Source organism: Balaenoptera musculus, chromosome 21 (assembly GCF_009873245.2).
Source record: "Balaenoptera musculus isolate JJ_BM4_2016_0621 chromosome 21, mBalMus1.pri.v3, whole genome shotgun sequence".
In the NCBI taxonomy this organism is placed as follows: Eukaryota; Metazoa; Chordata; class Mammalia; order Artiodactyla; family Balaenopteridae; genus Balaenoptera; species Balaenoptera musculus.
In genome coordinates this window covers 35,670,925-35,683,567 of record NC_045805.1, presented here as the reverse complement: position 1 = coordinate 35,683,567, position 12,643 = coordinate 35,670,925, and the positions used below count along the sequence as shown (strand labels likewise).

Below are 12,643 nucleotides of genomic sequence, written 5' to 3'. Positions count from 1 at the left end.
GAATGTTAGTATGCTTGAGTTGTCTCAGAGGTCTCTTAAACTGTCCTCATACTTATTCATTTATTTACTTATTTAGATTCTTTTTAAAAGTTATTTTATTGAAATATTGTTGATTTACAATGTTGTGTTAATTTCAGGTGTGCAGCAAAGTGATTCGGTTATTCATATACATGTAAATATATGTATTCTTTTTTTACATCCTCTTCCATTATAGGTTATTATAAGATATTGAGTATAGTTCCCTGTTCTATACAGTAGGTCCTTGTTGGTTATCTATCTTACATATAGTAGTGTGTATATTTTAATCCCGAACTCCTAATTTATTCCAAACTGTCCTATTTTTAAAAATTCATTTTTTCTGTTCAGCTAGATGATTTCCACTACTTTGTCTTCCAGATCACTTATCTGTTTCTTTGTATCATCTAGTCTACTGTTGAGTCCTTCTAATGTATTTTAAATTTCAGTTACTTTATTCATCGTCTCTGTTTGGTTCTTCTTTATATTTTTTAACTGTGTTAAGTTTCTCACTGGGTTCATCCATTCTTTTCCCAAGTTCATTGAGCATCTTTATGGTCATTACTTTGAACTCTTTATTGGGTGGACTGTTTATCTCCACTTCATTTAGTTCTTTTTCTGAGGTTTTGTCTTGTTCCTTTGTTTGGAACATATTCCTCTGTTTCCTTATTTTCCCTAATTCTCTGTATTTATTTCTATGTATTATTTTAGGTTGGTCACATTTCCCTGTTGGAGAAGTGGCCTTATGTAGGAGATGTCCTGTGGGGCCCAGCAGCGCAGTGCCCTCACCAGAGCTATATGCTCTGGGGTGCCCCTGTGTTCGCTGTGTGGGCCCTTCTGTTGTGGTGAGGCCAACTTCTCTGGGTGTGGCTGGTGAGCAAGACTGACTCTGGCCTGGTTGGCTGCCAGGCCCTGCCCTGCCTCGTGCAGTGGCTGGTTGCTCGCTGGTGTGTGGGGCCAGGTCTCCCTGGCTGCATGGCCTGGGTGGTGGGGCTGGAAGTGGTGCCAGCCCGCTGGTGGGCAGGCAAGCCCCTGGCAGTAATAGGCTAGAGGGAGGGCTCCAAAATGGTGCTCACCAGCACCAGTGCCCAGGTGGCAGAAAGAGCCCTCAAAATGGCTGCCGCCAGTGTCTATGTCCCCGGGGCGGCGGGGGGGGGGGGGGGGCCCAGTTGCCTCCTGCCTCTCTCAGAGGCTTTCCAAGATCAGCAAGAGGGTCTCACTCAGGCTTCTTTCAAATTACTGCTTCTGCCCTGCTTCCCAGAGCATGTGAGATTCTGTGTGCCCTTTAAGAGTGGAACTCTATTTCCCACAGCCCTCTCGTTCTCCCATATACAAGCCCTGCTGGCCTTCAAAGCCAGACATTCTGGGAGCTCGTCTTGCCAGTGCAGGACCCCTGGGCTGAGGAGCCCAATGTGGGGCTCGGACCCCTCACTCCTTGGGGAGATTGTGGTTATCATGCAGTTTGTGGGTGGCCCACCTGGGGGTATGGGTCTTGACTACACCACATCTCCATCCCCCACCCATCTCGTGGTTCCTTCTTTATATCTTTAGCAGTGGAAAATCTTTTCTGTTGGTGTTTAGGTTGTCCTCATCAATAGTTGCTCTGTAAATAGTTGTAATTTTGGTGTGTCCATGGGAGGAGGTGAGCTCAGGGCCTTCCTACGCCACCATCTTGGCCACACCTCCCAAGTCAATGTTTTAGTGTTTTTGAAGTGAAAAAGATTGTTAGTGTGTACAGGGGAACATGGTGGGCTCTGATTGAGGGGCCGTCCTCCTTTTCCTTGGGCCTTCCCTTAGCGCTGTCCTTTGGGAACAGAATGCCTCTGGGAAAGAGTGAAGGGATTTGCTAGGTGCGGGTGCTCAAAGAGACGGAGGAAGCTTTGTACCGGAAATGTGTTTGGTGTCATGGAAAAGTTTTGACCTAAGTTACAAAATGCAAGGTGTATTACCCCAAAGAGGACTGGCAAAATCACCAAGCTGGAAGGAGTCTTAGAAATTGATTAGTCCAAACCCTTGATTTTACTAAAGAGGAGACAGACTCCAGGAAGAGAAATGGCTTGCCCAAGTTTATAGTCATCCCTGAGGACATGGCCAAAACCAAATCTGTTGATTTCCGGGTATTATTTTTCCTGCTCCCCCTGCTGCAGTTCCCCTGCCTTCCACCACCGCTTCATTACTGACCTTTTCTGTACTACCACGATTAGACTTCAGACTTAGAAATGTAGCCGTTTAATGCGCAGAGTTTCTTTAAGCCATCAGACGTGTGAATCAGCAAATTGTGACCCACAGCACTGGTCCAGGATCCTGTTTGTCTAGCAGAGGGTGAGAAGTTTAATTTCAGGAGCTCAACCTGGGTTCATATCCCAGCTCCACCACTGGGCTGGTGAAGGACGTGAGCTTCTCTGAACTTCGGTATCCTCATCATAGTAGGTAGTACCCAACTCTTAGACTCCTTAGGTGAGGATAAAATGGCTCAATGTTAGCCATTGTTATTGAGGCTCTGAGGGTAGTTAGAACTATTTCTGTGAAAAATCCTAAGGAAATAAAAAAATTCTCTCTATATAATATAGCAACAATCAGAAATCTTTCTTTGGTAGTCTTTTATGGGTCTAGTGTAGCCTATTTTTTTCTGTAGCTTTTCATCCAACAGGTATCTTAATTGCCTCAAAATATAACTACTCCTAATCTTTAACATTTTTTCCCTATTTTTGTCTCTCTACTCAATAATTTTTATAGCTTTATTGAGGTATAATTGATATATAATAAACTCACATATTTAAAGTATACAATTTGATTAGTTTTGATATACACATGAAACCACCCCCCAAATCGAGATAATGAACATATGTACATCATCAGGAAAGTTTTTTCTGCCCCTTGGTAATCCCACCATCCTACTCCTCCTGCTCCCTCCTGGCCCCTCCCAACCCTCCACACCCGTCCCCAGGCAAATGCTGATCTGCTAGAATTTTATATTATGCAATCATGCGGTATGTTTACTGTTTGTTTGGCTTCTTTTACCCAGCATCATTATCATCCTGTTGATATGTGTACCAATAGTTCATTCCTTGTTACTGCTGATTACTCCAATAATATTTTCTTTGTTTACTCTTTACCCCTGTCTTGCTTAACTGGCCATGGTATGGAATGAAAACATATTTTAATGATTTTTAAATACTCCTTGATTAAATATCTGTGTTTCTCTTTCTTAGTTTTCATTTTGTTGTTATCCAGTATACTTAGTAAATAGTATATAGGAATTGTACGTTCCCTGAGAGCAACATCCATTATATTCTGTATGCATATTTTAAAAAATTGATATCCATAAGCAATATTACTATTTATTTATTTGAACACCGAGATGAAAATTTTCTCCTGTCTTGTTGGCTCTCACTACAAAAAAAGCATCCTTCCATTGGCTTGACTCAATAAATTGATTGAATAAATTCAATTATATGAATATTTACACATAGTTTTCATTTTTATGGTGAAATATTTCTTCTGCTAATGTTATAGTCTTTTTTTGAAAATGTGGACAGTATGTTCTCAATTCCCTTGCAGCTGGAGCATAACATGAAATAAACTAAAAAAAATTGATACAGCAAAAGTAATACATTTGCAAGATAATAAGAGATCATTTGGGCAGCAAGTCCATTTTTGTAATGACTTTATACCAACATCATAGTATCTCTCAACTGTTGACATTTCTGCATCTGGGAAGGGAGAAGATAAAAATTACCATTCAAAACACCCATTCAAGTTTGGCGAAAGGTTTAATTTCTTCATCTATCACAGTGTTACGAGCCCTGTGAACACTATAGATCAAACCTCAGTGCCAGAAGTGCAGAGACTTGGCAGTGGCGAGGGCAGAGTTTAGCCATAAGGAATCATAAAGAAAGCCAGAGAAAAGAAACTTCACCCATCCTGCACGTTAGACTTGTGTTCTGGGCGGTTGTCCTAGGAAGCCTGGGAATGCACTAATTTAAAAACTGAGCCCATAAATGGAGTTGTATATACTGACCTTAAAGATGCCGAAAGGATTCTAGGAGCAGATAAATTTTTATGGAACACGGTAAAAAGTAAGTCAGTTACTTTCTGTGCTGGAAGGTTAACTTGGAGATGATCTGGTCCAGACTTTTATTTTGCTGGTGACCAGCCCAAGGTCACACCATAACTTAATGGCAGAACTGGGACTAAGTCTGGGGTTTCTGAACCACACACTCATGCCCTCTCTGTGTTGCTGCTTCTGTTGTGTTGGGGCTGGTTTGTTGGTGTGTATGGTGCTGGAATGTGTCATTCGTTCTCTCTGAGCTGCTCCGTGTAGGGGTCCCTGTTCCCTGGGGCACCTCAGCCTGACGGGCTCTTCTTCCTGAGCATTCTGTCTTTGGGGGGTGGGTGTACTTTGATGAATGGGGGGTTGTGCTTCTGGCTCTTATCAGTTATGTGAGATGTGACGTTTGGTTAATGGACAAACCCATGATTTTGATCGTCAAATTACCCATTATCAACTAGTCTGGTAGAATCTTTATACTCAGGAAGGCCACAACTTTAAGTCTTGCAAGAGCTTGTGCTTTTTAAAGTTCCCTTCCCTCCCCTTCACATCGAAGTCTAGATGCTGTCCTGCCTCATCTTCCTCTATCTGTGTTGCTTGTTCCTCTCTGCAATGTATCTTTTCCACAGATGGAATCCTAGTGGGGAGCGGAGCCAGCCGATAAAGACCATCCTCCTTCACTGAGAACCATGGCCTGGTCCAACCCCTTATTTACAGATCTGGAAACACAGGCTAAGAAGTTATGGACTTGTATGCAATCTCACAGCAACAGATTTAAGATGATGGTTTAGCTCAGGCCACTGTAACAAAACACCACAGGCTGGGAGTCTTATCAGCAACAGGCACTTGTTCCTCACAGTTCTGGAGGCTGGAAGTCCAAGATCACGGTGTCAGCATGGTCTGGTTCTGGTGAGGGCCCTCTTCCAGGCTGCGGACAGCTGACTTCTCACTGTGTCCTCATGTGGCAAAAAAAGAGCAGGCTAGCTCTCTCGCGGTGTCTCATGAGGGCACTAATCCCACTCAAGAGGGCTGCACCCTCATGACCTAACTACCTCCCAAAGACCCCACATCCAAATACCAACATACTGGGATTAAAATTTCAAATATGAAGTTTGGGGGAGCAGAAATATTCCATAACAGGTGAAAACCTGAATCTCTTGCTCTGCTCAGGGTTTAAGTGCAGCAGGTCTCCCTCATTAGCATCTGTGATGTTGTCTAGCATGTGCCAGCAGCTGCAGCATCTCATAGGGGCAGGGCTGGCCTTGGAGGAGTTTCCTGGGAGAGGCCGTTGAGTGTAACTGCAGACTGTGCTGCGAAAGAGCTCTCTTTTATGAAGGAGCATCAACTATCTGTCTGTATCCCAGCTGATTTAGGAGAAAGATTGTGTTATTGGTCTTACGATCAACGGCAAACAGAGCGCTTTAGTTTCTTTCCGAGTGATTAGATGTAACCCCCATTCTCTCCAGTCCTAGCCCATTTTTTCTGATGCTTTAACGGCATATTATTTGCGTCTCTATTTAGCATGTGAGTCATTTCATTCTCTCTCGTATTGGTGGTTTACATGTTGATTGTGTGGAGATGGCTCACACAGGGGCCTCATAAGGACCCCACGGCCTAGGGTAGGAGGCACTTGGTAAATCCTTGGAGCATAAGGAAATCTACTTGATACCTTTAAGGTAATATTAGACCCACGCATTTTAAAAGAGACTTCAAATAATTTAGCATCATAATTCTGTTCATCATCTTGGTAGTTCTGGTCAAAGTATCTGTGCTTATCCTCACTTATCAGAGTGAGAACCTGAAGTGAAGAAAGTGAGGGTGGCCGACTTCACGGGCAGGATTAGGAATAAGAAAGGGGCAACTTCTCATTCAGTCCGCGTCTGTACACACAAGACCAGAACAGAGACCCGGTTTTTCATTTCACAGAAGAATAGAAGACAACATTTGGGGGGAAGAACTCATGACTTTTAAAGTCAGTTGAGTCCTAAAACATATTGTTTTCAGTAAAATTATTTAATGTGGAAGGAATCTTGTCAAGCCTATAATCACATGCCACTTGTAACATGTAGCATGCAAGGGCACTTGCTTTTCTGAAACATACTCTTGAGAAAGATAATTTTAGAAGTTGGCTGCGCAGTTCCCGACCCTAAGCCTGCTATGTCTCCCAGTGCTGCTACCCAGGGGACTCCGTTGATTTATACAAGTGAAAACACTACCATCAAGATTTTAAAACATGTATATTACTATCCACATTTGCACAAAGAAAATCCCACCAGGCAGCCTGAGTTGGCTGACACGTTTCTAGTCTTTCGGTGCTTTTGTTTGTTATTTTAGGCACACTGATGATGAAAGGGCTTTTTCGTCTTCCCGTCTTACTTTTCACATTTCAGGAATCAATGTGTCCGACACAGACGTGGTTTAGATGGATTAAAGATTTAGATTTACATTTATGAATATGAGGAAGCCTTGGAACTTAACCTACACAGATGGGTATAGTCACACCATTGGACCAATTGTGCCTTTGAAGTTCTTTGCGAGTGCTGTTGACTTTCGCTTATTCATTGTATGTTGAATAGCACGGCTTCCTAGATTGTTAAAATAGTATTGATCTCAGTGTGCTCATTTTCAACTACTCTTTTCCATAGTTGATTTTTGGCGGGCTTCTTTGGCATGATTAAAAGCTGACTTATTTATGGAATGCTGCTAATTGACGGATGTCAAACTCTATTACTGTGGCTGTGGGGTGAGGCAGGCTTCCCAACCTTTAGAATCCCAACGGGGAGATTTCCAAAACCGAGTGTGTGATTTTCCCATGGACGCTCTCCCAGCCACTCTCAGGCACATCCTGCCTTCTCCTGCTCACTCTTTACCATAACTAGAACTCGGGAAGCCACAGAAGCCCCTCTGTAATCCACAGAAGCCCCTCTGTAATCCTCACTCTCTAGGCCAAACTATCGAGAACAGCAGGGCATCAGATGACAGGAGAGGAGCCCTCAGACCTGGATTTAGCCTGAGGGATGTCGACGAGAACTATTTTCTGAATTGGACAAAGCAAGGTACTGTCTCTACTCTGTACCTGCAGTTGCTTCCCTGGATTTAGCTTTTATTTTTAGCACATTGTTATTGTCTATTTCTTTGATACTCAGGAAGGCTTGTCCAAGAGTGGTATTGTCACTGTGATTTCTTATGAAGGATGAGGGATTCAGGAGTCTGGGGAGGGTCTTTGTTCCCAGTACCTCACTGGCAGCCTTTGGATGCTGGCAGCATATCTGCCAGGTTACCACTGGCGGCAGCCACCCACCTGTTGGAGAACCACCTGTGAGGACTAGCGCTTGCAGACAAGGCCATGTTACATCCTAGAAGTAAAGGCTTGCATTTCTTTCTCTTTTTCGAGCTTTGGTTTTGAAGTCAGAAAAATCCTGGCTTTACCACGTACCAGTTGGGGAGGTTTCTTAACACCTTTGAGCCTCATTTTCCCCATTTGTAAAATGGGGATGTTAATGCAGACATCCATGGCATCGCTGTGGGGATGGGAGGAGCTCACATGCAGAGCCGCTCGCTCAGTGTGAGGCGTGTGGTAGGCATGTGGGTGATGACACTTCCCTTCCTCCTAACAGGGTATGTTAGCTGGACACACCCACCTGTCCTTTGCATACTTGTGGTTCACCTCCAGTAATTTTCCATGATGCTAATTCCCGTCCCACCCTGATCTCTAGGGAGTCTTGCCAGTGGTTCTGCCTTCCTGTCTCTTTCCTTTTCCATCACCAGCTAGAGATGACTGCCTTCTCAGGGCACATGATGTTTGGAACTGCTAAGGAGACAATGTACTTCCCAGAGCCAAGGATCTGAGTGTTAATGAGTTCTTTACTAGGAAAAGAGGAGGCGCTGGGTTGTCCTGTGGCTCTTAATTAACCTGCAGTTTGGCATCGCCAGGACCAGGCACTGAGGGGCCGGATGAATGGGGCCTCTGTGTGTAGATGAAAACACTGAGCGTTTCTCTCCAAGTTGCTGGAGTGAGAAGAACAAATTAGATTATTAATGATCATGTGGTAGTATGAGCCGACAGTCTATTTAGTTTCACTGTTAAAACAAATGTGGTTTTGAATGATGTGGGGTTTTCCTCTTTTTATTTATTTGGCAAAGAATATTCATTACGGATATCAATAAAGACCACGTCGGTGATTCAGCCTCCAAAGCTGTCCCCTGCATGCTAAAAGGCAGAAAAGGACATTTAAGTGGTTGAGAATGAGAAGAGAGCCTGGAAGCCAAATTATGAACTCATTTCAACTCCTGGCCCGCAGACGCTGGAGGGTAACATTATTTGTTGTCAAGGAAGGAAACAACTCAGATTCGGGTCCAAGTGATTATTCGATCTTGGCATTGCTGCCGTTCTGCCAACTGCAGTTCCATTTCGACACAGATTAATTCGCCAGGCAGGGACGGAAGTGGCTTTTAGGAGAGGCATTGCCGCGGGGTCCCGGCTGGCTGGCCCACTCGCAGGAAAGTGGTGAGAGTGTGTGCACACGGATGGCCTCCCAACTTCTACAGCGACGCACCTCACACTTGTACTGACTTAGTGCCAGTGCCGCAGAGAGAACCTTCAAACTTAACGGGAGGGAGGAACAAACATGTGACAGCCCCGCTCTAGCACCAGGAGGCCAACGCCGCCAAGCAGGGGGACTAGTTAGTGGTCGCAGACCTGAGCAGCTTATCAGTCTTTTCTTTGTCCTCGTATAACCACCCTGGGCCTTTTTTAATTCCTGCGTGTGAAAAGGGAACCATATAGTATTTTTTATTTTTTGCTATGACTTGAATTATAAAGACAAATGAGATGAAATCACAAACTCGGGAAAGAGGACTCTGCGTGAGTGAGTTGAAGGTAGCATTATTAACATCTACTTAACAGGGAGGCTCAGTCCTCTCCAGGGTATTTTCCTTGCCTTCGCTTCCCGGGTGTTTTGCTCGTACCTTCCCCATCCGCGTTGGTCTCCGTGGACCCAGGGGCGGCTCGGTGGGTTCCTGCAAGGCGGGGCGCGGGGGCGCGGGGCGCGGGGCCGGGGCGGGGCAGGTACCGAGGGCGGTGCGCGCCGCCGGGGGCGGTGCGCGGGGGCGTCCGCGGGGGCGCGCGTCCCGGGGAGCTGGGCTCTCCAACTTCCCGGGGATTTGCTGTTTCGTAACATTTCAGTTCCTACGACCATTAAAAAAAAAAAAGTGCCGGCGCCGTGCGCGGTCCCCTGACCCCACCTGAGCTGCGGCTTCCCTGCGGAGGCAGCGCCCGGGCCCCAGCGGGCGGCGGGCACCCTGCTTCGCTGCGAGGTTTGCTTTTTGGGGTCTTTTCCGAGCATGTGACTCTGCTTTGCTTTTACACACACTTCTACATGGCTCTCAGCATTTGTTTTAAACCTTGATTATCTGTGTGTGTGTGTGTGTGTGTGTGTGTGTGTTTTAACAAATATTTTGCATTTTACTCATTAAGATAGAAAGGGGAAAATACCATCCTGCTTTTTGGGGCAGGACTTTGGATGGATTGTATTTTATCTCCTAAATGATTTAAAATTTCGTAATTTAAGACATGGAAATTCACACGGGCGACTCCTATTTTTATTTTATTTTATTTTTTGTATTTTAGATTCCTTTCCATTTCAAGGAGAGAAGTCAAGATATTATTACCCGGTGAAAAAATGATGTAGTTTCATCGTAACCTTCTTTTCCTATACTTCCAGGTAAGTGAGTCTGTTAATCATGAATTACTTAAGAAATGAACCTCTGTATGATCTGAGTTTATTCAGTATTGTGGCTATGTTTGAAATGTGCTAAATTTCATTTTACTTTCCATTAATAACAAATTACTATTTTAAGATATGGGTACTTTTTCAACGTAATACAATTACTTGGCTGCTTTGGAAAAGCATTTTCTTTACTTGTAAAGCCTGTAATCGACATTTAACTTTGCCAACTTCCTCAGAATTTGTCTCTTCACAGAGTGGCAAATGCCTGAAACCAGTAATGTAAACAGTTAGAAGAACTGCATAATTCTTTTAAAAAAAAGTTCACTTAAATAGGAACATTTGTTCTTTTGGAAGTTGTGACAAAATGTTAAGCTTTCTCAAATATTTAACTCATAATCAAAAGGGCATCGTAATTTTCACCATGCTACAAAATAATTATTTAAATAAGATGTTTAGGAAATTGAAGGGGAACATCTTAGGGGAATACTTTCTAGAATTTTTGGAGAATAGTAGTACCCTGATGGATTGTACGGTTGATTTCAGACTGGGGACGCATGTAAATCTCGGGAACGTTGTTTTAGTTCAGCTGTTGTAACCAGTAATTTTGAATTTCTCGGCAATGTTATTTTATTACATCTGGCAATACTAAACTTTGAAAAAAAACAAGAACCTCAGGGACATCATTAGTTGAAATGGAACAGCATGAGATGAGATGGGAAGTCGTATATGTGGTTCTTACCTTCAGCAGAGCAAAAGCCCTTTTTTAGTTTTCTCTGGACATGATTCTGGAGCCATAAAAATGAAAATAGGTAAGCTGTGCTCAGCCTTTGCATATCTTCAGGAAAACCCCTTCACCCTTCTCCTTCATTTAACAAACTTGTATAGAGGTTTTGTTCATGATTTTGTGTTTTTTGTTTTTACTTTTGTTACACTGATTAAGATAAAAGAGTGAAAGTCAAAACACAGGATGTGATTTTGGGTTAATGAACCACTTTGTACTCAAACAGTAGAGAATGAGGAGTTAAAGGCACTGTATCTGAGTCACCAGTAACGAAAAATAAAACCAACCCTGTCCAAAGTTAATAATCAAACAAAAATAGCTAAAGAATAATTCTTCACAAGTGCTTTTCTGAGTGGAAAGTCGAGTGGCTAAGAGGCCTAAGTGACTCAAGGCCAGCTTAAGGGTCATAATGGAATTCTTCTAATCTGAGGTCTTGCGATGTTTAATGTTTTTGAGAGTTACTTGGATGATGTAGAAGAGAGCAGTTCATTAGAACTCCATGATATTAAAGCCTTGAGGTAATAGTAGAAAAGAGCCAAAGTCAACTCTACAAAAGAGAGGAGTAATCAGAAGCCGATTAAGATGTTTATCCTCCAGGACGCAGCGGTGAGGGCGGCGGAGCTGGGTTTTGGCGGCGGCCTGTGGGCTCTGCATCCCGCTGCAGACTGGATATTACCGGGGAGTCAGGCTCCAGCGGGGCAGCACGAGCTTGGGAGAGCCTTCGGTTTTCCGGGAACTGCTCCTTATAGACTGAGTCCTTTACAGACGCAGGGACTTGAACGTCCCTCGGTAGCGGAGCTTCACCAGACCTGCGGGGAGCAGCGGTGTCAACTGGGGAAAGAGTGTCTGGGGCGTTGGTTGGCAGGTGTGCCACCCCCGTGCACGGTGCTCATGAAGTCCCCGCCGGGAGAGGTGACTGATGCAGATGTTCACCAGCCCGAGGCCTTGCCAGGCTTGCCGGGGGGTCTCCTGGGGTCCCCCGCATCCCCCCGGAGCCTGTGCGGCTGCCGGTCCTTCTCAGTGAAGCGCTGCCCTCCGTGTTTGTGCCCCACTCCGCGCCCCGTGTCTCCACACTCTCCTTCCCACCAGCAGCTCTTCCTTCCTGGCCACCCCCCAGGGGACGTTGACTGGTCCTTCAGCAGCAACCCGCCTGTGGGGCTTCCAGCACTCAGAAGCAGGGCCTGGCGCCTGGAGGCACCGAAGGAAGCAATGGATGGGTGAGCAGGTGCGTGGGAAAGGGAATAAGCGGGGACCCGGCCCTGCAGGAGCCACCGGCCCCTGGCCCTCACACCCTCCCGGGCTGGCGCCCGTCACTGCCCCGTGATCCCTGTTCCACGACGGCCTCCCGGGCGCCCGGCCCCTGCCCCCCCCAGCAGGCCGCAGACCCGTCTGTTCTCACCTCTGTGATCCGCTTAGTTCCTCACCTGGCGTCTGAGGGGTACAAACTCTGTCTGTGGACGGATAACCCCGTCGTTCTCTGCAGCTCTGCAAGCCCGTGACGTGCGTGTACCAGCTCACGTAAAATGGTAGCTGATTCCGTTTTATGTTGGAACAAAGCATGTATTATAAGTAAATACTAATATAAAGCTATAATGGAGACACTTGGCAAGTTGCGCATTTTTGCAAATCTAGAGAATTCAGTAGAGCAGTTTGTGTTTTATAAAGCAGCCTTCTTTGGGACCTGTTTTAGACTCTCAAAATCTTTCCATTTAATGGAATGAGACGTAAAGTCTGTAGGCTTTTCATGAGTGTCAGCGTTTGCTGCTGCAATTTTAATTTATCCTCCTGAGCACAGTTTGCTTTCCGCAGATGAGGCTTCTCCGGGCCACACCAGGAGGGTCACGCTGGCACCAGCGTGGGTGTCCACTGGTGCACGGCTGCCAGTGGGCCGCCATCTCTCTCTGTTGATCGACACTTCCTTAGGCCTGGCTTTTGTCTTTTCTGCCCTGTTCCGGGGCTCTGCTCGTTGAGAGGCCGCTTCCATCCCGTTGGTTTCTTGCTTCAGCCTCTTAACGCCCACGTCTTGTCCTGGCGGCCCCTCCCCTCCCTGCCTCCTCTGTCCTCTGC

At 45.4% G+C, this 12,643-nt stretch overlaps 1 protein-coding gene across 7 annotated transcripts in view; it reads left to right on the top strand.

Moving 5' to 3' along the window:
- CSGALNACT1 (chondroitin sulfate N-acetylgalactosaminyltransferase 1) overlaps positions 1 to 12,643 on the top strand; it is a 337,144-nt gene that overhangs the window by 152,879 nt on the left and 171,622 nt on the right. For 3 of the 7 annotated variants that reach the window (XM_036838640.1, XM_036838646.1, XM_036838645.1), the window contains exons 1-2: positions 9,231 to 9,382; positions 9,696 to 9,789. The gene's annotated coding sequence lies outside the window, so the exon portion shown is untranslated. Of the gene's footprint in view, positions 1 to 8,550; positions 8,946 to 9,230; positions 9,383 to 9,695; positions 9,790 to 12,643 lie in introns of those variants that run through there. The other 4 variants (XM_036838642.1, XM_036838641.1, XM_036838644.1 and 1 more) reach the window with 2 other exon arrangements.